Genomic DNA, 25,973 nt, shown 5'->3' with positions numbered 1-25,973 from the left:
TGACTGGTGCGATGCCAAAAAATGTCTCCATTGCAGTTTTGTGAAATACACTAATCTTCATTCATTGTAGCGCAAACTCTTTTTACTGAAATGCTTTTTCAATTGTTGTTTTAGTTCAACTAATTTTTGTAATTCCAAATTGTGTAATTCCACCGACAATGAAACTGACCACAAAATTAGTGTGACTTCAGACCAGTCAAGTTAAGAGTGATCTACTTGGGATGAAGACATTCTTTTCCTGTTAGTTTTAGCTAATGAAGAGTTTCTCTGCTCTTTCAGCTGATTCCACCAGTACTGCGGTGCCTAGGGAAGTTGTGCCACTTACATTTGTTTGTATAAATAAAAACAAAGTTGCATGGTTAAGAATTTTCCAAAACAATAGATTTTGGATTTTAAGTCAGAACTGGGATTTACTATTTGCACTCCTTTGTCCGAGGGGATATGAAAACTCAACTTACTGCATTTTCACTCACCACAAGAGTGAGAGTTATGGCACTCGCCAAACGCTGCCTGTTATCAGCGCATAGGATGCTCTAAACTGTGAACCAATCATTTTAGGTCTTTCTTGGGGTTTTATACTTCATCTGGATCTCTAAGTAGATAACATTGAGTCTTCTTCCTTCAGTATTAACTCCCACACTGAGGAGTATTTTCTTGATATTTTGATGTTGATATGCGTTCCCTGATCAGGAAAAGATGTTTTTTATATTTTTATTTTTTGTAGTTTTCAACCGGTTGGTCAGGCTAAAATGATCACATTGTGGTCACCAGTCAATTTCATCGAACATACTTACTTTTGTTTTACATCCGTTCATAGTGTTAATCTCTTCATACAAGTCCCCTCCTCCCCCTCCTTTACTTCTGTTACAGAACAGTAACTCTTCCTATTATGGGTTTTGTTTCTAAGATGAAATCAACTGCAGGAGCCACAATGTGAGCAGTGGATTGAAAACACCCTCTCATTAACTGTTGCCCAGCCTTCAGCGGCGTGCCATTCGTAAATGTTGGGAATTGCGAGCAGAAAAGGGCAGAGAGGTAGGCGAAGGATGAACCAAAGAGATTCGAAGGGGAGAAAGGAAAGAAAAAAAATAACACAGGGAGGAGGAACTCTTTGGAGCATGACAACGAGCGAGATTAAAACTCCTTTCCCCATTTCCACTTGGCCGTGTTTCTGCATGTGTGCAGCCTGCACATCTGTACCCTTTTGTCTTAAATATCAAAGGCGGCAAAGGCACGTTAACGTTTCAGTAATTCAAAAGTTACAAGAGGAGGACATGGGAGGGTGAACGGTGCAATGAAGAAGTTATCAAACTGAGAGAGACGGGGGTTTGTGTTTCTTTCTTTCTTTCACAGCAATGCTCAGGGGAACTGTTTGCCATCTCTTGTTTTGGACCATTTAGGGGCGCCGCTGTGCAACAGGCGAACTCAAAGCCCTCAACAGGGAGAAATACTGAATGGCTACAAAATCAGAAAGGGAGGAAAAACCATAGAGGAGACGAAGAGTATGCAAGAGGGTGAAAGGAAGAAGTCAAACGATAAAGCAGCAACTAAGATCTGGAAAGAAATGTATGTATCGGGTAACCTGAATTGAGGCAGACAGGCGGGCAGGCAGGCAGGTTCAGTAAGGGGTCCTTGTCACTAGTGTCAGCAGCGAGGTTGAAAACAGAGACAGCGGCACCGAGGGCAGGCTATCAGTGACAGGACCTCCACTGCAGCTGTGACGGCCAGCTTCACTGGGACCTTAATTGGTTCTTTGATGTTGCTGGAAAAGGTGGTGAAGTCGATGGAAATGGGATCTGTCCCCCTCTGCTCCCATATTATTATATCACTGTGTGTTCTGTGTTTATTTATGAATCGAAACCCTTATTTATTTTTTTTAACGCTCCTGAAGAGGCAGCCTATTTATTGCTACTGTCACTTTTTTTTCCCACCGTTCTCCCGTTCAGTTTCGTCCTTTGCCGTCCTTGATTTTGGGTATTAACCAGAGCCAGGGTTAGATTTTGAAACACTTTCTTTCAAATGTTTTAGTCTCTTTATCCCGTTTAAAGCAATCAAAAAAGTTCTAATACAAGATGTCTTCAAAGTTTTTCAAACTGGGCATCATAAATGTCACCTTTGCCACCACTTGTTATTACTACTTTTGTTTAGTTCATGTTTAATTTTCAGATGTCAGAACTTTTCGCATTTGTTACATTTATTTTGATTTAGGAATGATCTTGCAAGCTTCATATAGTCAGAGGTTCCTTCTAAGTGACTTTTGCTCATTTCCCCAAATGACTCGGTTGGAAATTATTATTGAAAAACTACTTTTGCTATCTGCTTTTTTTTGTTTCTCAATAACAGTCCTTTGATCTTAAGCGTTCAAGCAGGACGGAAAGCAAAAAGAAGATATCCCAAAATCCCTGTGAACACCATCCTACTGATGAGAAAGTGATTTTTAACTCTTCGATTGCAGAACGCTTGAAATCACCTAAACAACGGGGTTCATGGACATACTCGTTTTATTATTTTATGTATGTTTATTGCTTAAACATAGATGTTTTACATCAAGCTTGACAACTTTTCAGTTCACACCTGACTGAAAGTGCTGCTTGTGATCCTGCTTTATTTACATTCATTCTATATGCTCCTGCATGGCCACATAAAGGCGGCGTAAAGGGTGAGCCATGTTAACGAGGAAAGGGTTTGTTTGCATGGGGGTGCGTGCGTGCGTGCATTCGTGCGTGTGTCGACACCCCCGCTGCCTCTGCTGATCAAATGGCGCAACAAGGGTAAGTCCTGCTAATGTGGGGAGGTGTTTAGAGCCAGGGACTCCTTTTGAAATGATGATGATAATGGATTCAGTCCTCTCATTAATGGAGTCCGAGAGCTCATTAGGCGCCAACAAACAAGCCGGCGCAGGAAATGCCAAGTACCCCCATCTGCCTCTGTCTCCCATTTCATCCATGGATGTGACCATGTTACTGTCATTTAGCTCAAACCCTCCTGTTCCTCTCCACAGGCACAAACACACAGCAGGGGGGCGGCACACAAGCACACACCGACAAATACACACACACAGCTGTATTTTCCAGTCCTTAGCCTGATCTACAGTACCCAGCCTCCGAGACAAAACTTCAAAGTCGCCCAGCCTTGGTGCACTCTGCTGGTTCTCCCTGGGAGATGCTGGGCTGTGGGGTCATGGGATCAAGAGGATTGAAACTGATCCTGTCTCTTTGGTCTTGCTCGGCTCTCTTTAGCCTCTTGTCATCATGCTTAGCTCCCTATAGAGGCCGTGCGATGATCCACCTGCAAAAACCCGAGGGGGGAGAAGGAATTAAAAAAATAAAAAATCCCATTTTTGTCGTGTTTTCCTCTCGCTGCCTTCTCAGATTAGAATTATTTTTTCTCTCTCGCTTCGCCTTCGTCTGCACGAGCTGACAGTTACAGAGCACCGCAGCACCTCTATGGAGCTGGCCGTCCTCACCTCCGCATTCCATCTAGGTCACTTGTCGTTGTGCAGCATCATTTTTGGAGAAACGAAAGGGGAAAGAAAGAGATTCGTCACCGGGAAAGGGGAATAGTGCGAATGAAGTCCAGATACATTTGTTCGTCTCGGAACGTTTAATCATTGGTCTCCTGCGTTCTGTGTGTGCGACGGCTCTGGCTGAATCCTGTAGCCGCCTCGTTCATAATTTTTACCTCGCCATCTTTCCTTATCTCATTCAAGTGTGACAGTCGCAGCGCTTCCATGAGCAGGAAGCGCACTGATAGGTGGATGAAAAGTCATCTTTTGGGGTGGGAACTCTTCAGCTCAACAGGCTGCTGGAAGGAAGGATGAGATATTAGATGGGCTAGAATAGAATCAACTTGATGTTCTATACTGTTGACACCCACATACTTCCATTTATTGCGGTTGTCTTGAAATAGACCAAGACATAGTAGTAAAACATACATTTTTAGGACAAAAACAGAAATAATTGTACTCTGATAAATATAAATTTGTCTGACTGAATCTAAAGGTTTAGCCTAGAAAATTTGCAAAGTCTGGTGGTTGACTGTTAGGGCGCATTATATTTTTCAGTTTTTTTTTTTTTTTAAGTTGACAGGAAATTAGAAAATATCACTTGATAATTATGTGTTATTAAAAGATTGGAAGATTAATACCTGAACACCAAGAATATTCTTAAAAAATGCAAACATTTTAAAAATACTTAAATAAATAAGCAATGCTTAGCCTGGTGGGGGCACAAGTAAAGTCTGGTTGTTTTTTTTTTATGATAATGTTAAGAACTCGCATAGCTTATTCAAGAAGAGAAAAAGAAATGAAAATCAAATAAAATTTTATTTGTATAGGACATTTCAGCAGCAAGGCATTTCAAAGTGCTTTACATCATAAACACAAAGTCATGAAACATATAATAGACAACACATTGTTACATATTACATTTCAAATACAATTCTAAACAGGTGTGTTTTTAGTTGAGATTTAAAGGAAGTCAGGGTTTCCGCTGTTTTACAGTTGTCTGGAAGTTTGTTCCAAAGTTTTGGTGCATAGATGCTGAAAGCTGCTTCTCCTCTCTTGGTTCTGGTTCTGGGGATGCAGAGCAGACCAGAACCAGAAGACCTGAGAGGTCTGGAAGGTTGATACAACAACAGCAGATCTTTGATGTATTGTGGTGCTAAACCATTCAGTGATTTGTAAACTAACAACAGTATTTTAAAATCTATTCTTTGAGCTACAGGGAGCCAGTGGAGGGACTTTAAAACTGATGTTATGTCTCTATCTTCCTGGTTTTAGTGAGAACGCGAAAAGCAGCGTTCTGGATCAGCTGCAGCTGTTTGATTGATTTATTGGACAGACCTGTGAAGACGCTGTTGCAATAATCAATGCGACTAAAGATAAACGCATGGATGAGTTTCTCTAGATCTGGCTGAGACATTAGTCCTCTAATCCTGGAGATGTTCTTCAGGTGATAGAAGGCTGACTTTGTAATTGTCTTAATGTGGCTCGCAAGGTTCAAGTCCGAGTCCATCACTACTCCCAGGTTTCAGGCCTGATCGCTAGTCTTTAGTTGTAATAACTGAAGCTGTGCATTGACTTTAGATTGTTCATCTTTCGGTCCAAAAATAATGACTTCAGTTTTGTTTCTGTTCAGCTGGAGAAAGTTTTGGCACATCCACACATTTATCTGTTCTAAACATTTATTCAGTGATTGGTTTGGTTCAGAGTCACCTGGTGACATCGTAATGTAGAGCTGTGTGTCATTTGCATAGATATGGTACGCCAGGCGTATAAAATACTTGGGAAAACCAGGAAGTTAATAAAAAAGGCTGCCTTTTTGTGACTTAATATTAGTATAAATCGAGTTGTTCTGTGAAGACTTCAAAAAGGTCAATCTTGAATCCTAATTTTGAAAAAAAATGAACTATTTTGAGTTGATCTGTTGCCAACTAAAACGTATATCTTGAAATTTCAGGTTATAATGCAACAATATGCGTGAATACAAGCAGTATGAAATCTTTTGCGGTGCACACTACCATTATGGTCATAAAAAGTATGACCCAAACAGGTCCCAATTCATGCAATGCAACGTGAATTGGAATTTTTTGCTTTCATGCCGTCTTGGAGCATCTGATCCAAGAAATAAGACCTCAGAATTGACAGTTAAAAAGTCTTTAATGTCTGCTTTCATCAAGCAGCTATCTGAGCCCAACAAGAGCCTTCCATATACAGTGCATTACAAAAAGACATATTGAAGATGACTAAATCTTATCTTTTACTCCATTCCCTCTCCATCAAGGAAGGAAGTGATAGCTCCTTGTCAGAGAGGAGGAGAGATCAGAGTAGGAGCTCCCCGAGAGCGGAACTCACAAGGGTCCACTCCAGCCTCATAAGGGCTCTGTTATCCACCATAATGATACACAGCAGAGTTATCAATCACCGCTTGCCATTCTTTAACTAAAATGCATTCGAAACTTTACCTCTCTGCCATTTTTTTTTTTTTTTTTTTTGGCGGCATATTTTTTCATCGTCTATTCGTTCATTAAAAAATGAAGCGAAATAGCACGGCTGTGATAAGGGGAACGCGTTTCCTTCTCACCCTTTTTGCATTATAATTATGGGCTTGAGGGATATCAATTAAATGTGTCCAATTACAGAATGCTTCACAACTAGAATATGAAGTTGCGCCTCGTTTTTTTTTTTTTTTTTTTTTTGATCTATTTACTCGCAGCCGAGGCAACAGAGACGAAGAGGCAGTGGGAAGTTTCAAAAACAGCCTCTGTTCCACATGAAAGGGGCATTTGATCATGTTTTTTTATTTTTGTCTTAAAGAGAAAAGCTTGCCAATGAGGAGTCATTCCCCATTAAAGTCAAGCAAAATTATCAGGCCTGCATTAAGGAGCTTTAAAAAAAAAAAAGAAGAAGAAGAGATATGTATCATGCATGTGGATATGCATAAACATGATGGAGGAGCTTAAGTAGAAAATGAGATCTGATGCCGTAGTGAAGAAGAGAAAACCGGCGTGCTCAGAATGCATTTAAATTTAAATATTCATGTCATTATAATTCTGAGGAATGTGGAGCGACCGTATGATATTTTATTGAGGAGGTTTTAAAAAATGAATGCTGTCCCTACTCCTTAATAAAAATCCCAGGCTTTCACTTGCAGTAGTCAGTCACAGACTACATTGAGTCTCTGGTTATAAACGGGTGTGGTCAGCGGAGGAGGAGAAATTTTTGTATGCAGTACCTGCAAAATATCAATACAGTCTCACTTTTGTGACATTTTATCAATCACCATTTGTGTGTGTGTGTGTGTGTGTGTGTATGACAGAGCAAAAGAGTCAAGACGAAGGTGGTGTATTGTTTTTAGAAGTTTTTGCAACTTAATGTCTACAAAGTGTGGCTTGGATTTCTTATTCAGTCCCTATTATTGTGGTTGCAGCTTCAAGGCGTTATGGGAGTATCTGCACAAACACCACACGTCCAGAGAGTGAAATCTTGGCCCATTATTCTCTGTACAACAGCTCAAGACTGGATGAAGAGCATCTGTGGACACCAGTATTATCTGGATTTTGACCGGGGCATTCGAATGCATAAAAGTGCCTCGATCCAAAGTATCCCATTTTACCTCTGGTTGTGAATTTTGGGCTGTTCTGCTGGCGGGTAAACCTCTGCTTGTGGAGTGCATAACTAACAGCTGATTTGTCAATAGGTTCCCTGACCTGAGCCATCTCTGTAGATTGTCATCAGTTTCTTGACTGTTTCTATGATCAACACAGCATGGCGGATGATGTGTTCAGGTTTTGTGTGTGTTTTATGTTTGTGCAGGTCTCTGCATATAATACAGAGAAGCTAATGGCTGTAATATGACCAAGTCTTAATGTTCAAAACGTTAAAAACCAATATCCTGAGGATATTGGTTATCTAAATCGTAGAAGCAAGGATAACTTACTAAAATTATTTTTGCATGAATCCATAAATATTAGTTTTATATAGCAATTTATTTTTGCTGGAAATGCCTCCACTCCAAGTTTTCTTGGGGAAAAAAAACATCCTTTATTCATTTTATGAAAAAAATCCATCTCCTGTTATTGTGAAATTATCCCTCCTACCTTCCCTTGGCAACTTCCAATCCAAAAAACCCCGAACGCTTACAATAATCAGCCATCATTCAACTCAACCAATTTAGTGCCCAAGAATTAAAACTATAATGAGGCCACTTCCAGTTTTCATCTACTCAAAACATCTTGTGCAATGAAATCATTATGTTCTTAGCCTCCATTTCAAACAAATTTGACCTGGAGGAGGATCCCGTCCAATCTTGATCTCCCTCCAGCCAAATTAAAAATGGTGAGGAGATAGATTGAAAGAAGGGGAGGGGGACGTCTCAGTGGTGATATTGTTTGACAGACAGGGGAGGCATACCATGTGCACAAAGACTCAGGGCCGTTTTGTGCAAGAGCAGTTGCTGGCGATGGTTGCGCTGGTGCCGCACCAGGTGGGGATAAACATCCCGCGCCCCTCTTCATGCTAATTATCTTTTGTTTGCCCTTGATAATCCCGAGGCCTGGTGTGCTGCCTGTAATGAAAACCCTGAATCACAAGGTCTACATTGAATGGAAGGGGGAAAAAAACAATGCCGATGTCATTACCACATCATCAAGCCATGATCAATAATGAATGAAATGCACATTAAGTGTGGGGAGGCAGAAGTTTATGAAAATGACTTGTGTGACCAGATTAAATTAGAACTATTATTACTTCACTTTTTGATGTAGTGCGTCTAAGTAATTACAAAATGTTTTTTGTTAAAAGGAAAAGAATGAGAGGGAGAGAAGAGATGAAGGAAAAGGAGGGAGTTATAAAATTGAATTTATGTTAAGTCTGCAGGACTTGATGCATTACTCCAAATAACACTTAATTTCCTTAATTTTTCCTTGGAATTTGAATAAAGCCCAGACGGTCACCTAAAATACCATGGGAAATAAGCATTAAACATAATAATGTTGTTCTCTCTCAATATACTTCTTGTAGGGCTACGCCATATATCAAGAACAATCCTCTTCATCCACAGAAAAATGGACATTTCTAAACTTCTCAATGCTCCGGTGAGCACTGCCGGGGCCACAGTTTGGAAGTGGAAAGAAAATTTCACCATAAACCAGCCATGAACAGAGAGAGGAAACAATGATAATAATAATAATCACAATCTATATCATGCAGCAAAAGCTAACCATGGAAAAAAGACCTTGAATTAGCAGAGAGGGTTTTCTTTAACCGGCAATGGACTCGATTCATCCTCTGTGCACAAAACGCCACTCCTGAAGATAAAGTAAGTTAAAGCTCATTTAAAGACGTTTTTCAGCAGCATCAAAAAATTAAGTTCTTGCTGGTCATTTTCTCAGCCATTGGGTAAGAATGTAGTTTGACCATTTGAAACTAGTTAAACGTTTTGGATTTCATTGCACTTACTTGGAGGAATGGCACTCTGCGGCATCCCAAACACACTGTATCAACAGATGGGGTTGAAGGTGGGAGAATTTCATGTAATTAAAGCATAAATGGAAGATAATTTTTTTGATTAGAAACAGAAATGTGTTGCATTTATCTTCAAGACTGTTCGTAAACAGAGCTACTCAAATCTCAGCAAGTTTCAGTGAAAGAAACTCTCGATTTGCCTAACTAAAGGATCTAAATCAAATGTATGGAGTTTGATTTAACCAAGAATGCATTTCTACTAAGTTTGAGAAAAGATTGTGTTCAAAACCGAATCCTTGTGTGGTTTCACATCATTTTACGTTACATAATTTATGGGATTTTTGTATTACGTAAATTATTTGGGTTGCTTTCGACATCTGTTATGGATTTTATGGCTTCATTAGAATTTTGTCCAATGAGGAAAAACTCTGACATAGTCGAAACTTACTTTCCCCGTGTACATTCCTTTGTGTCAAGTTATAGGATTTTTGCATTGTGAATTAAAAAAAAAAAAGTGTAATAGCTGAGCCATTATGCACAAATCTTCTGGTGCCACTTTGCTTTGTCCCTGACAAAGCTTTACGATTGCCATAAATCTCTCAGCCCAAAAGTGTTGAAACCTGCTGCTCCATTAGTTTACAACTCCACCCAGGCTTTTTTCCCCTCTGTTCAGAGAATACACCAAGACGAGGCATTGGTTATGGATTACACCCGTATAAATCACAGGCTCCTTCATCTCGGCTCTGATAGAAGCATGTCATGGTGAATAAGCCAAACAAGACGGACCTCCTCCCCTCTCCTCAAGAGGCTGCATCTGCGTCAACATGGTGTTTTCTGATAAACCCAGTCAAAGGCTTTGTCAGGGGGATTAGGGCATTGGAAGACAGGGTTTCGGGAGCTAATTATCTGTATGTTAATGGGACGTCACCACATTATTCTGTCTGTTGTTCCTTGCCTGTTTGCGTGCGTGCGTGTGTGTGTGTGTGCGCACGGCTGATTAAGGAGGAGTTCGCGCCGGAGAGGGAGGGAGTTTCTCGAAAATGACATGTTCGCCAGTGATTCTCATTTGTTCAGGGGAAGTTTTCAAACTGTGGAAACGATGTTATTACACTTTTGCCACAATCGTGCCTGTGTAATGTGCTATTTGCCATGCCGGCCCCGGATTTCGCAGATGGAAATTAGGGGGAGAAAATTGCCACTAACTACTCAATTACGGCGCTTGATGGTTAGGCTGACCCCGGTTGGCAGTGGTGGCAACACGGAGCCAATCACCTTCCCCAGATGGCATTAAATTAGAATAGGGAAGAAGGACAATTGCGCATATTCATCGGAGAAAGACATTCGAATTACCTCAGATGCTTTCCCTTCATATTGAACAATTAAGTGCAGCGATGGGATTTTATAGGATAGTTTGCAGGCAAGGCGTTGTGCTAGTGTGGCGAAGACACTGCAGGAAGAATCTGTCCTTGGATTTTCAATACAACAATTAATGGGGACGTTTAGTAATTCGGAAATTGCAAGAAAGCCTGCATTGTCCATTAATTCTCTGACAATTAGGGAAACACTGATGCGGTTGAAAATGTTTGGTATGTGATATTCATTAGGCTGGATGCCACTTATTCATGTTGGACGAATTAAGCCGCAATCATGCCTGAGCCGTTGCTTTTCTTTTGAGAAGGTAATTTGATTTAATTCATTCGAATGTTATTCCAAATCGAAAAAGTTAATGTTTCGAAGCCGGCTCCCACCGCTCGCTGGCTTTGGTCTGTGCACTTAAAAAGTCTTTTTGATTTCCTGTGCTGCTCTTGTCTTAATGTTTATGCTGAACTTGCAAGGAGTAAATTGGGGTATCACGCTTGTGATCAGGATAATATTTCACGTTTAAGTCGATGTTTGCGCTGTGTGTGTTGTGTTTATCCAGCTGGGAAAGATGATCCCTCCACGGCTGGAAAGTGTAATGCCATTACCTGATTTGTTTTCCAAAGATCACTCCCACCCCATTGGAGGGGTGGGGCGGGGGCCGACATTTAAAACCACAGTGCATTATATTCTTTTCCACCCCTGTGCACCAGTTGGACAAGAGACGGTTTGTTCGGTTCCACTAATGCACACAGTATCAAAACACTAAATTTAGAAACCACCTCTGTCTGGAGTTTCATCTCAAAACTGTTAAACTGAGCATAGAAATTGGGCACTTTCTCTAAACAGGAGATCACAGCTTCGTATTTGGAGCCAACGTAAACCAGAGCCAGCAGCGGCAGCAGCAGGCCGCTGCGGTTTCACCTGACAGCTTGGAAGTCGGAGGATCCTCCTACTCATGTTCTTTTTTTCTCCAACAGAATCCGCCGCATCTGCAAGTCTGTAATCAGTATAAACCACAGTTTAGCTACGACGTGTTTTCCCCTGCCAAGGGTTCACATGTGTTTACATTGTGGTGGCAGACAAAAGCTTTGACTATCTGTACTAGGGGAACAGCGTTTTGGCAGCCACCGAAACCACTGGCAGGCTCAATGCACATTTATCTCATCTATGTCGCTAAATCAATGGCAGCTTTCATAAGTGAAGTAAATTTTGCTCGTAACTTTTAGCTCTTTTAACTGTGTGTGTTTGCTTGTTGCTGTGCCCTGAAAAAATAAAAAATAAAAATGTTTCATGTTTCTTCTTAGTCAAACCACAATTCTGTTTATTTTAATAGTGCCACAAGTCATATATAAACACAAAGTAGTGCATGCTTTCGAAGGATTTAGCAAAAAACAGAATCTGAAAATTGCGGTTTGCGTTTATTAGGAGCCCTCAGGAAAACGTTTTTTTTTTTTTTTTTTTTTTTTCCCTACATCGTGATGGAAAAACTGCACCATGAATGCACCGTCCACATGAAAAGCTTTAAAGTTCGAAGGAACTTTTCAATTTTCTTTCAAAGGAAATTCTAAAAGGTGCAGATTCTGTTTTTATTTGGATCACTTTATTCTAATACTCTTTCATAAGATGCACTGACTGCTGCCTTCAGAAGTAACCTAATAAGTATATTCAGTGTGTGATTTAAATTATATAAATGCTGCTGTTCAGTGAAGTCCTTGGAGGTTTGTTCAAGAACAATGAAGCAGAGAAATCAAGACAAAGGAACACACTGGTCAAGTCATATTGAAGAAATTGCTTTGATCATTTGAGATCAAAATTTAAATGTTTGAAGATCACATGCAAGATCATCAACATGCAGATCACTATGTGGTAAAAAAGTAACACTGCACCTAAATTTTAACACACTATTCCCTTTGTTAAACACAGTGGTAGCATCATCATGATGTGCGATTATCAGAAATGGAGTCTTTTCAGAGACCACAGGAGGATTGATGAAGCTAAATGCAGGTCAACACGAAAATAAAACATGTTTTTCCAATCAAAGAATCAGGCTCGGAGAGAACTTATCCTAAACTTACTGCAAGAGCAATAATGGAATGCTTTATACCCAGCCATATTCATGCGTTAGAACGGCCCAGTCAAAGTCCAGACCTAAATTAAATTGTACATCTGTTGTAAGATTAAAAGAAAATGTTCCACAGATGCTCTCCATCCAATCTGATTGATCTTTGGCTACTTTGTGATAAAGGATTGACAAATATCTCTAGATGTGTAAAGCTACTTAAGGCAGAGTGTTAAAGCAAACCTTGAACATGATATGTTCAGATATAATTTATATATACATATGTATATAAATGATACCATTCTGGTGTATTGTACAAAACTGAAGCTGTTGGTTGGAGGTAAAGTGTGTGAATAAGCCTGTATTTGTGCATACTCGAAGTAATGGAGTACGTCCAAGAATCCAAAGTATGCAGAAATGCTGATATGATTCTAATCTGCTGCCTTGCTCTCGGCAAAATGACGAGAGCAGCAAAAGCAGTTTCATCGAGCGAGGGTAGGCACCTTCGCACACTCCTAAACACACACATTTAAACAAACAAAATTATTCCTAGCTGAATCTGTAATGCCACTGATTCAGTGACTTTTTAAATGACTTTTTGTCTTCTTTTTTTTCGGCCCCGGCTGTTTGCTTATGCACCGTCACCAGAGGGGCAAAAAGAACATACCGGCCTTCCTTCCATATTCAGTAGGTGTAAGACATCAAAACATTTTCATCATTAAAATGCTTACCATTTTGTGGCCTTTGTAGTGCAAGAATATACAATAGTTTTAAATCTCCCCATCCTCCCGGAGAGCAAAACAAAGAGCGCTATTAGTTCTTTATAGTAATGGAACGGCATCCCAAGGTTCTGCGTTAGGGACATACCTTTTGGGATCAATTATGTGGCCACGGGCTCTTTTTGAAAGAGCTGCACCTGATTAAAACTCCGCCGGTTTCCCAAGGTCCCTTTGTCTGGAGTGCCGAGGCCCTCGCTGCGGCTATTTATTAGCATATTGTCTTTTAAAGGTCATTGTCTGTTTTGCAAAGCCCCACTCTGTCTACAGTGGGTTAATGTCAGATTCACTTGCCATTGTTAAGCAGAATTCTCTTAAATGTGTAAAGTTGCCTTGTTTTTTTGTTTTTTTCTTTTTCTTTCTCTTTTCTTTTTAAACCACCTCTTGGACAGCTGCTGATGGATGCTCCAGGAAGAGCCCACATCCTTGCGGGTAGTTCTCCAACTGAACATCATGGGTTGCTGTCACACCCAATAGGACCTCTCCGCAGCTTTTTTACATTTCTTTCCACAACCTCACTGGCAAGGAGCCTCCCCAAACGTAATGTGAGCTGTTATCTTTGTCTGCACCAATTGTCTCAGTGGTGCCTTGACAAAAGAAGGCGGCGTGTTGAACACTGGCACACATCAAAGAAGAGCTGAGGAAAACTCGGCCTGGCTAGCAGGGCTCAGTGGGGCACACAGTGGAGCGTTGAGGGGTTTGCGCAGAAGAAGCTGTTGGAGAAGGTGTTAATAGAGAGCTGAGCATAGAGTCTCAGTGATACAGAGAGCAGAGAAGACCTGCCTGTTTGCCTCAGATGTGGTAAATGCTGGCTCCCCATTGACTCCATTAGAGGATCAGCTGGCTTTTACGCATTAGGAGAGTATGATACGAGTTTAAGGAAAAAGGGAGAATAAATTTAATGGAAGGATGACTTTCCGTTTTAAATGTTTAGCTTTTTGTGAAATTGTGTTGGTTCACATGAGAAGTCATGGGCGAAACTTTTAAAACGAGCAAAAATCTTGTTTTATCTTGGCTGACTGTACTACTATGGTTTCTTTGAGAAGTTGCATTGGATCTGAGTTGCATCTTAAAGCAGCGTAAATAAATTAATGAACATTAGCTTAATCACAAACACATAATTGGCCTGCTAGTGTTATTTTAATGACCTTACTATATTCTTTAGTTTGGGGGAATATGAGGCCATGACTGCTTATGTAACTCTGAAGAGTCTCTTAGACAGTGACCTGGTGTTAAAAAGAGCAGGGAAAGAAGCCACTTCTCTCTGAGAAATGAAAGGCAGGCTGATATTGTACAGGAACAACTAGGATGGAACTTCAGAGAATAGCGAGAGGGTGATTTTCTTACATGACACCCTCTGTCTTATTTAGAGACTTGGACAAGAGACTGTGAACAGAAGAATTCTGACAGTTGAGTATCCTGAGATCATTTATGCATTAGGGTATCCTGAGGTATCACAAAGTGTGGTGCCAAAATATTGCCTTAAATAAACTTTATCTGCAACCCAGCAGGAAATTTCTTATTACCAAAAAAAAAAAGTTTTTTCTAGCACAAGTGAGCAAATGGTACACTGTAAGACCCCATCAGCATGGTACACTGACCACTCATCTGTCCACTTCAGGTTGTGAACTGGTCAGAGAATGACTATGGCGAACTGGATCTCTGTCTGGAAAAGCACAGATATAATACTGGAGTCAAGGTCGGTTGAGTCAACTGACAACAGCAGGAAAATGTTTTTTTTTTTGTGTGTGTGTCTGATTTTCTCACTAACAAAGGCCAACTCTACTTCTTAAAAGTAGAGCTGGTTCAACTTCTCCATTCACTCTATAAATCTGTTGCACAGAATGATCACTCCCTGACTGTAGTTGTTTGTTCCTGACTAGCTGCTGCACTCTGCCCCTCCGCAATTTGAAACGTGATTTTTCCTTCTGCTAAAAGAACACACAAAAGACCCATAGCTGTTATTAAAACTTAGTTGTTTGAAAAGTGCAATTTGAAAGCTGAATCACTGGGGTTACACGCAGTTAAAAATGACTTGGCAATTTACAAGAGTTTATATTTTTGCTTAACTTTATTTAACAAAATCAAAATGACATAGTGGTCCTCACATATTGTTATACATTTAGAAGCATTAGCAACACTTTATTTCTGTTTTAAATCATAAAAATCGTGTTATACATTTATTTCCACTTGTCCGTTGGGTTTTCTATGGTCCATAGAAAACCCATTTCAGCAAGTGTGAAATTAAGAAAGGATTAAAGTGAATACACTGTATGCATAAAAACTTGTTGTATTTTACAGAAATATTAATTTCCCCCTTTGTCACAAATAGAAAACTCCATTCTCTATATTGCAGCTTTACTCTTATTGCATCCAATAGAAAAAGATTTTTTTTTAAATCTTCCGTTTTCAGTAGTTCTCACTCCACCTCAAAAAACAAACCACCATGTCGCTGGGTTGTTTAATTTGTAAAATGATAAAAAATAAATAAAAAGAGAGACAGATCTAGCCATCTAGACAACTTTTGCAGCAGTATTATGGATGGGCAAATTGGCCTGACTCTGACAGTTGTTGCAGTAGCAGTGATAAAGATCAGAGAAACGGTAAAAGAATGTTTCAGATGGAAAAAAAAAGTGCTGTTGAACAATGTGGAGATAATTGTCTTACTGTTTTTATGAGGATGAGTCTGACAGAGGCAAAAAAAAAGAGTATAGGTGAGCATTGCATCTGACGAGAGATCAAGGGACGACAGCGCCTTTGGTTTAAATGTGCTGTTCCTTAAAGTCTGCATTTATGCAGAAGTGCCACTTTGACAAATTTATGGAGGAGTAAGGGAGATGATCTCTGCATTTTGGGTTTGCAGGGGAACGAGACGCTCAGAGTTATGCATGTCGTTGAAACGGAAGGACTCCACTCTCTCCTAGTGGGATGACTTCACTCCGACTCGGTCGGGACGGGCTGGGCTGACGCTGTGCAGATTGTTTAAAGGTTAATGTGTCACTTTATGGTCAATATAAGAACACCATCCACTGAGGGTCCCCAGAAGACGTCGGTGGTGTGTGTATGTACTCCCCATCGGAGCCAGGCACAGCTGGAAAGGGTGGAAGGGTGTGTGTGTGTGTTGCGGTGGAGATCATGACTGACTCCAGGCGCTCAGCTACAGCTGACTTTGATTAATTGGCCCCGCATTCTTCTGTCTCTCCACTGACAGAAAGGTAGACAACGTAGCAGTGCCGCACCACCAGTGATGATCCATCCCTTTTTTCTTCTTCTTCTTCTTGTCTCACTCTTTCTCCATCCCTATCAGTGCCTCCCTTCTTTATACTTGCTGTCAGCAGCTGAAGAAGACACACTCCACAGAGCTTTGCCATGTTAGCTCAAATCACCAGGACACACAAAATTACCTCCTGGAGAGGAGAAGGGGGTACTTCAGTCCATTCTCTCTTGATGGAAGGTACTGGATGTGCATAACTTACCAATATGGAAACACAAAATAAAGGAAGCAAAAATCTCATTGGTTGCAATATCTTTCACTTTTATGACACGTGTAGCACAGGCTGCAAAGTACCATGTGTCATATCTCAACTTTGTCTTACTAATGGATAAACAGTTTGTTCTGAAGGGTTGGCTTTCAAGTGGCCTTACAGGAACTAGAGTAGCAGGCAGATGGTGAATTTTGGCATGCCACTATAGCAACGACTCTAAATCAGAGACAGGAGTACACACCTGTCATCAGAAGAAAAGCTTATATAAGCTTCTTATGTTTATACTGGATGGATTGGCATTAATAGACTGCTTGTATATTAGGGGATATACATCATGATATCCAGTGTGATGAACACTGGTTAGCTTTTCGTCATTGTACCCGTTGGTCGTAAAGAGCTGGCTAATTCTGTGCCTTAACTATTTCAGTTTGTCACACTTATATGTGTAAGCTTTGTACAATGTCATTGTGTTACGCATCACTTGATTAAATACAAACAGCGATTAAGTGTAAATTTGAATTAAGGGGAAAAAACTATTCGAACCAGCCTGGCTCTGTGTGAAAAAGTAATGATTATTAATTGCCAGTAACTTTTATAGTACCTGGAATTGGGTTTTGTCATCTGTGTGGATGAGTTATGGGTTTCTCTTCTTTGCAGAACTGTTTTCAATCAGCACCATTGTAAGGTTATGAGCATGGACAGCCCGGTCAGGGTCACACAACAGAAACTTAGTTGAATTTACATCCACTTTGACTAGGCCATTCCCAAAGTTTCATTTGTTTTTCCCTTCAGAGGCAGACTTACAGACCTGCTGTTGATTGTTGTGCTGTTTTAACACAGTGTCTTTGAACTGACTGATAGCCAGATCTTCTCCTTCAAGATTTTCATGCAAGGGAACAGAAATCTAGTTTTTATCAATTTCTGCATGTTGTTCCTGTCCTGATGCCCCAATTAGCCCCAAGTTCAGCACATCACTGCCAACAACTTTTATTGCTCTTTTTTTTTCTGAAATCTTATTATCTTTATACAAGATGGAGCTGGACACACACCTTCCCATAACTTCCACTTTTCCCTCATCAGTCCATAAAATCTTTTTGCAAAAAAATCTTGAGAACGATCTAGATTTTCTTTTTTAGGTTTTCACTTTCAAATTCTCACATGGACATAACTTTTGCCCGGTTTCTCTGTGAGTCCTCTTGCTCCATGTTGATTCAGCTTCTTTTCTGATTTACCAGGTGAACTACTCCACTGGGTGCATCATCTGGGGGACAGCCACAGAATAGCCTCTGCTCAAAATGTTAAAAGGAGTCAACTGGGATGTTTCAGACAACTGATTATGGTCTTTGTGGAAGGGCAATCAATGGAAGATCACCCAAATCTCGCTGGTGCAATTGTGGTCCAGATGTGTCTTGGGACTGCGCTAAAGAGTGTTGCTGCAGAGATGAATGTCTTGGTTTGCATTGTGGATCTGTAAAAATGTATAATCTTTGTTGTTAGAGAAGGAAGCAGGAGTTAAACATTCTTTGTTAAAATGCAATTATGAGTATTATCTGCATGTTCTGAAAAGTTTTACTGTTTAAGATCACTTCAGGTTTGCCGATTTACTTCTATCTCATGTTGTATTAGGCTTTGACTACCCGACAGGGAATACATGGTGTTAACATGCAGAAGCAAGTGCTATGAAAGCCTGCCAAGTCTCCCTCTCCTCTCCTCCCCACAAACCCCCAAACAACCCCTTTCTTCATCCTTTTCCTCCCATCCTTTATACCATCAGTGTTTAACCCTGCTCAATTTGCCCATCTGGATGAAACAATACTTGTGATCAGCGCATGTAATGGCACCTTATTAACCCCAATTACCACAATTAAAACCCTGCTGCCACTGGGCCCCTTTCAAGTCTTAATTAATCAGATGGCAGCCAAGAGGCCGCTCGGTGCCACCCCGTACGCGAGACGCACTCGCTCGCGCACCTTCTCCCCAGCCCTGACCGACCATGTGGCCTCACTAAAAAGCACATCTGGTGGAACAAAACGTCTCCATGCTGGCAGACAAATGCCTCGACTTTGCAAATGAAAAGACAAGCCTCTCTCTTTTACTCTCTCTCTCTCCCTTTCCGTCTCTGTGATGTGGGTATAATGAACATTACAAGCCCCCTTGGCACAGTGCCTTATTGGGAGGGTTTGGAAAGCTGCCCAGTTTGTTCCTCGCTAATTGCTTAATTGATGCATTGTTTTTACTGATGATACGGATTTGCCCCCTCCCCTCTCCTCCCTTCCCTTCTTGCCATCGCACATGGATACTGATACAAAAGGAATTACACCCTATTAGCAAGTCATGGTCCCTTTCAGCAGACTGTATTAGAGACTTAAAACCATTGTGATGGCTTCCCTAATTGAGTGCAACCACTTGATGTAACATAATGTCATGTAAATAAAACCACTTCCCCCTCCTGCTCACGTTTCGTAAGCAGCTGCGAGAGACAAATGAATATCGGGCCGCAATAGCGCTAACAAGAGACCCGTTTATAGCCAGTGTAGGAATCGCTTAAAGATTACTCGCAGAGAGGCATTTTATTTGTTGGTTGGTGCATTAACTCTCATTGCTTTTCCCCATGGCAATAAAGTTGTTCTGCAGATGGGGCCAGTCAGTATAAATAGGAGGAATTTGGCAATAGGCAAAGGCTGATACATGATTCCCACCAGGCTTAAAACCTTGAGTAACAATTGGTATGGCATCACCAAGCCACTTATATAAAAATTAGTGGGTAGCTTGCGCTAATTGTTTAATTTTTAGCACTTTACTACTTAAAGTATTTCCAAGTAACTGACTCCATGTTTTGTGTTAGCAAGGAAACCTGTTTTAGCCTTCTTTCAGCTAGTTGCTATTTCATGAAAACAGTCGGAAGGAAATATCGGAAATTATAACATACATTAGAATCCTGCATCCCAGAAGTGAAAACATTAATGAGACCCTTGTTATTTCAGGTGTTACATTATGGGTCATCTTTATTGTAATGTTGGTTTTGTGAGGCAGAGAACTGTTGGACAAATCAGCATTTGACAACTTGAGGTGAAAATCTGAAACTTTTGTTACATTTTGGCATCGATGCTTCCTTGCTGTTTTTTTTAAAAAGCATACTTAAATTTATTTTTGCATAAACTGACTTTGTTAGCTAATATTTGATTGCAACATGGTCATATTAAGTGACAGAAAGCTGAATTGAGATTTGAATTAATTAATTCCCCCTATTGCAGTTTAAAGAACTGCATGTAACTTATTCTGAACTGAGAATGTTGTATTTGAATCATTTAGTCTTAATCATGATTAAGATCTTAGTTTAGAACCTGCATAATTATTAAAATCAAAGTTGGGTGTCAAAGAGCTGGCTGTGTTTAAACAAACATTCCCCAAATTTTGTCAGTGTGGCTCTGGTCAACTCATGCATAATTCTAAATTACATGCAACCGGGGAGATTGGTCAACTCTGAACTTTTTCTGGCATCTCAATAACACAACTGCGTTTTTTTTAATTTTTTTTAACCACAACTTTTTAAATCCTCACTGTACCTTTATATTGGTGACCAAGTTCAAGGAGAGTTTAATTTAAACTCTAAGGGTTAAGTAAAGCAGCTTATTTGAAAGAAAGTGACTGCTTGTGGTTGTGCCTCTTAGGGGAGTAATGCATTCTTTTTCTATGGATCTCGCTTTCCTCACAATCCCGAGCTTGCACACACACACACGCATGCACGGACGTGTCAACAGACACACGTACACGCACATGCTTCTGCATATTCCTACTGATGTGTAGGATAAAGAGGATGTTTTCCCCTCTGTCTGTGTGTTTGTCTCTTGCAACCTCAGAGAGCAATCCCTCTATGAGGGCTTGCTGCCAAGAAGGGCCAGGAATCAGCCAGATGAAGGAGAGCCTGAAGACGCACATACACACACACATACACACGCTGAGAAATGCATGGTCACAAACAGGAATGGGTTTACACACCGTACACAGAAACTCACAAATACGGATACAAACATATATGTACACACACATCGAGGCACACATGCGCGCACAAACTTCAAGGCCTCAGAGAGAGTAAGCTAGAGAGAGTAGGATGTTATTTATTCATCAGTCTTTGTTGTAGTCAGGAGGCAACAAGCCCCCAGAGCTGTAAACACACAGAAACACAGGCCTCAGTGAGCCTCAACCCTGGGAATAACAAGCGGTCCCTGTATACAAGCAGGCCTGTTTGGGATGCCGGTGCAAGCACATACACGAGTTCGGGTTTGTCAGAGCCCGGCGCGGCAAAGACAAGACAATATCCTCCTTGGAGCCGAAGAAAGATGGAGAAAAGAAAAAAAAAGCAGAACACAATTCAGAACAGGCTCACAGCAATCTAAAGGGCGTATGTAAAGGACCGTTACAAAATTACAAAAGAAGAGTAGATGTGATTTTGGAGCATGATGAATTGATTTTTTTTAACATTTTTTTGTACTTCACACTCACTTTGTCTGAATATTAATTGAATCAGGCGAGAAACTATGGAACGGAGGGCCAGACAGGCAGGGAAATAATCAGTCTGATAGGAGAAATAAAAGGAAGCAAAATTTGCTAAAAGACTGAGGACTGGCATTCCCCCTTAAAAATAGCATGAGCTGCAAAAACATGATCTTTTTGTGCTTTACAGAAGAGAACGAGATGGTGCTAGAATGTACCTTAAGGTTGAAAAAAGAGGGGGAAATGTTCAAAGACGACACATATTTAAATAAGTGAAAAATGGAGCGTAAGATCGATGGCTAGATTGATGCGTTGTGTGCAGTGATGCAGGTGATGTATCTTCTCTCATGGTGAAGACAGACCAGATTACTGTTTTGTACTCAATTTTCTGGTCAATCTATACTTTCTTACCCTAATATATGGACTAAAGCTTTGAGTAGTGCCTGAAAGAACGAGACTATGGATGCAAGTAGCCAAAATGAGTTTTGAGAAGCTCATTTACGCTGGAGGGGCTCCGTTCAGAGCCTCTGCTCCTCCTCAATGAGAGAAGCCAGGAGAGGGGACATCTGGTCAGGACGACCTTCAGTGTCGATTAAAAAATCCCAGCCTGGTTTTGTCACCATCTACTAGCAACTTTGCATGGATATGTTACTGAAACTGAACAAGGTTGGGAAAAAATAAGAAAAATCCAAAGACCAAAGGATCAATCGCAGAAATATCATAATACGTCATTGCTGACTTTTTAAAGATGTGCATTTTTATGCGCGATCTCATACGATTAGTTGTCATATATCTTCCAGGTTTCCTAAAACAATAACACTAAAAATGCGTTCTTAACGGGTTTTGAATAATCTCAAAAAATACTGAAAGTTTATGTTCTGCATTGAGAATTAGCTGCGGCAGGGCCACCCATAGAGAAATCTGTGGTTCACAAGGAGCCAGTACCACCAGTCAGGTCTACAGGGATTTGGCCCAAACAGATGTTCCCTACCACCTTGATTGTGTTTGTGAGCACTTTCCCCGCTTGCGTGTTTGTGCTGAACGTGGCGATTTCCGCGTGTTTTCATCGCTCTAACTGCTTTCCGATTCATCCCGTGATTTCTGCCACTCCATGCACCCTCCCTCTCAATGCTGTGTGACCGAACACCTGCCGCACGGTAACCGTTTAATGAGCTGCCCACCTGGGGGAGGCATAGGGGGTGGTGTATGTAGCCGTAGTGGGAAGAGGAGGAGGAGGAGGAAGGGTGTTATGGATCTTTATTTTCTTTTTCCTCCGCTGCTCCACCTCTGCCGAGTTAAAAGCCGTCAAGTATCTCTCCTCTACAAATGCATGACAGTGTTTGGCTTTGATTAGCTCCACGATCGCCGAGCAGACGAGAAGCATGAGTGATGCATTAGGAAGTCGAGGCACACATCCAAACAAGCTCTTATATTCATGAGATTGTCATCATAGTTTACATGAACGGCATATTTACCATTTTCCAAAGGAGGGGGGGAAAAGAGAAAACAACAAATGGATGTCCTCCATGGCATTCCAAGACGGGAGTACCCTCTCTTTCCATTATTCCCTCTCATCTCCACTGCTCTCTACTTGTTTTCACTCCTCGTTATCACTTGGCTTGTGTCGGGGGTATGAATGCACTTGAGCCCGCGTGTGTCTGGTGTGCTTTATTTTGGGCAGAGGTGATTTGTAGCCTGGGCCTCGGCTACAATGCACACTTCAAAAGAGCCTTCAGGACGGCGTGCGGTCATCTGTGGCCCCGTGATGTCAGCGGGGTGAATTTCTGCTCCGCGCGGCATTAACCTACCATTTCGCTCATCCTTCTCATACATTATGTTCTTTGAATTTATGTACTTAATTAGACCTCTGGGTTTACTCAAGCTGACTCTCCAATTTATTTGGCACATGTTCACGAAGGTACAAGCATTTTTTAAAATCTTTTGTTCAGCGCCTTGCGAAAATACACGCCTTGAACTTTTCACATTTTAAAACCTTCAAGGTATTTTTATCAGAATTTCATATGATAAACATTGTTTTTTTTTTCTCCATATTGAAAAATCTCATGTATTTTGCTCCCTTTTTTGTGTTGCTGCTTCTGAATAAAAATCTAGATGCTAAACAGTGTGCAAAGTTTTATCTCAGGAATTACTCTAAGGCAGATCTGCAGATCTATAAACCTATAGCCATTTACTTCAACTTAAAGGTCAGACAATGTAAAGCATAAAATGGAAAGGCATCCAACACAATCATACAAACTCTGATATGTGAAAGAAAGCCTCACTAAGAAGACTTTCGGCCATCAAATTTGTCACTTTATGAATGAGTGGTCATTATTAACTTGTTAAAGAAAAACTGACCTAACAAAATTACACTTACATTCTACTACAAGCCACGTAAGACACACAGCAAATATGGAAGGACGTGCTGCAATCAGTTGAACACATTTTTAGATTTTTTTTGCCAATTTGTAAAGCAAATAGAACTGCACATCACCATCATGAAACTCGGTTGTGACTGCATGGTGTTACATTTCATCATCAAACTGGGACAGAGGTTCACCTTTGTATTCATGTTTTACAATGGTCTAGTCAAAGTCAATGTTATTTCAGCTAGGAATCCATCCAAGACTCATTATGCTTGTGTTATTCTGGTCGATTTTCATTCAGACGTACATTTGTAAAGTTGAGAAAAGTGAACAGTATTGTTTTTCTCGCTCATTAAAAAAAAGATACATTTAGGTTTATGGTTATGACTTGAGAAAACATTTTAGGAGAACAAATGCTGTCTGTGTCTTCAGTCTAAACAACTTAGAATTATACTTCAGGATTCCTGAATAAAATCTGCCAAGCTCAAAGTGAAAATATTTTTCCCAAAGCAATACACAAATTTCAATAGATTCCATCATTTTTTCCGAGCAGTAAAAGTATTTTATTTGACATTGAAAATACTCCAGACTGACAAATGTACTCATAATAGCCTGACAGCCGATCAAATGGGCCAATTTTATTTGTACATACACCACTGAAACACTTACGCCAAGCAAGTTATGTCCTAAAGGAACGCCTGTAAAAGGGGGGATTTCCAAAAAGTCACAATGAATTAGCAAACCAGATACATCCAATTAAATCGGATATTAAGATTTAACTGCACATCGGAGAGGGGAGTTTTACAAACGGTGAAATATTGATGATGTTTGTGTAAATGCCGTTTGCTTGTGCCTCTTTTAAACTCTTTATAAATTCTAATGCGGGGTCTTTCGGACTACCCGCTGTTTGGGTTTGTTCCCGTTTAATGCAGAAGGGCGGGGAAGCGATGAGCAAATAAGCAAAGGCCTGCAGAGATTGCTAAGTCACGCTCTGAAGTGCAAATGAGCTGCTTCCTCTTTTGGTTCTGCGTGTCAAAACCAAACATGGGTATTTATATATTAGCATACATGTCAGAGCTGTAGCTAAGAGAAACACATCAGCTAGCAAAATGAGGCCCCTTAATAAAATTAGTCCTCGGTTCTGCACATTTTTTACTGCACCATTAGTGCCATGTGATATTCCAGGGCACCGTCGCTCACTAATGACTTGAAAACTCACCCAACAAAGTGTTGGACGGGCGAAAAAAGTTGGACAAGCTTACACCACGAGACAATTATATGAAAAAAGGAAATATTACTCACAGCTGCCCGTCCGACTTGCACACACTGCGCCGCGTTTGAATTAACTGACTGTCGGTGTTTATATTTGGGCCGAACTTTGCTGGAACCCTTTCACCTTCTAAAAAAGCCGCTGGCACAGCTTGACCGTCTTTTTTCCTCTCTGCTGGAACAGCTTGAGTCGAGGTCTGATTAAAAAGCGCAGACATTGGCTGCGCCTTCCTGGGAGGTAAGTGCTAGCTAGGAGCCCGGGCCTGGGGGGCCTCGGGGAAATAAAGATTTGAATCGGAGCTGATTTGAGTAGATGAAGATGGAGCAGTAATTACAGACATTCCCAGATCTCAGCAGTAGATCCGGCGAGCCCAGACCCTTCGGCTTACAGGCAGGGTGATAAAGATGGAGCCCTGTGTATTGGGCGGATGAGGCGTGCTGGATGATGAAGGAAGTGGGGAGTTACTCTGTCACTGATCCATAAAATCACATGAAATTGGACCCAGGGTAAGTCGCTAACTGCGTGACATCTCCTGTCACGGTACCAAAATAAATGTATGCTATTTGAAACAGAACAAAGCAACTGTTCTGTATGTGTTACCAATATAATTATGATTTCAGCGCAAGCCTTTCCTCCCACCCCTTGCTGTTATTAAAAATCATATTAGTTAAGCCTTTTGAGAAACCTCCACCATTCCTCCTTAATTCTCCTATTTCTCGGGGCTCCATAAGAGAATCAGTCCACTCCTACCTTTCTAGAAGTTGTGATAAAAACTGTGGTTGTTTCTTCTTTCTTCAAGGTGCATCATGATTTGAATCGCCAATCTGCCAAACCCCCAGACCTCCGCGCCTCCTCCAGGGCGACATTTCAGACGGGCCCCGAGGGCGACTGGAGGGAAGACATTGAACGAGGTAATTGCGGCGAGATTTCTCCTCACTAAATTAACCTCTGCTCTGAAATTCATTGGCAGTACCTCGCTCTGCTAAAATCAAAAATCAAATCAAATTTTATTTGTGTAGCACATTTCAGCAGCAAGGCATTTCAAAGTGCTTTACATCATAAACACAAAAACACAAAGTCATGCAACATAGAATAAACAATACATTGTTACATATTACATTTCAAATCCAATTCTAAACAGGTGTGTTTTCAGTTGAGATTTAAAGGAAGTCAGTGTTTCAACTGTTTTACAGTTT

General features: G+C 40.8%; 1 long non-coding RNA gene across 1 annotated transcript in view; it reads left to right on the top strand.

The window, feature by feature from the left end:
• The window catches only part of LOC129375584 (uncharacterized), an 84,793-nt gene extending 59,111 nt beyond the window's left edge, over positions 1–25,682 (top strand). The window contains exon 3 of the long non-coding RNA XR_008607648.1: positions 25,577–25,682. This is a non-coding gene — a long non-coding RNA (uncharacterized LOC129375584). The remainder of the gene's footprint in view (positions 1–25,576) is intronic.
• The last annotated feature ends 291 nt before the right edge of the window (positions 25,683–25,973 follow it).

This window comes from Poeciliopsis prolifica, unplaced genomic scaffold (assembly GCF_027474105.1).
Source record: "Poeciliopsis prolifica strain line A6 unplaced genomic scaffold, Auburn_PproV2 SCAFFOLD040, whole genome shotgun sequence".
NCBI classification, from domain to species: domain Eukaryota; kingdom Metazoa; phylum Chordata; class Actinopteri; order Cyprinodontiformes; family Poeciliidae; genus Poeciliopsis; species Poeciliopsis prolifica.
Note: the sequence above shows the minus strand (reverse complement) of the source record. Positions and strands in the feature narration are given on the sequence as shown.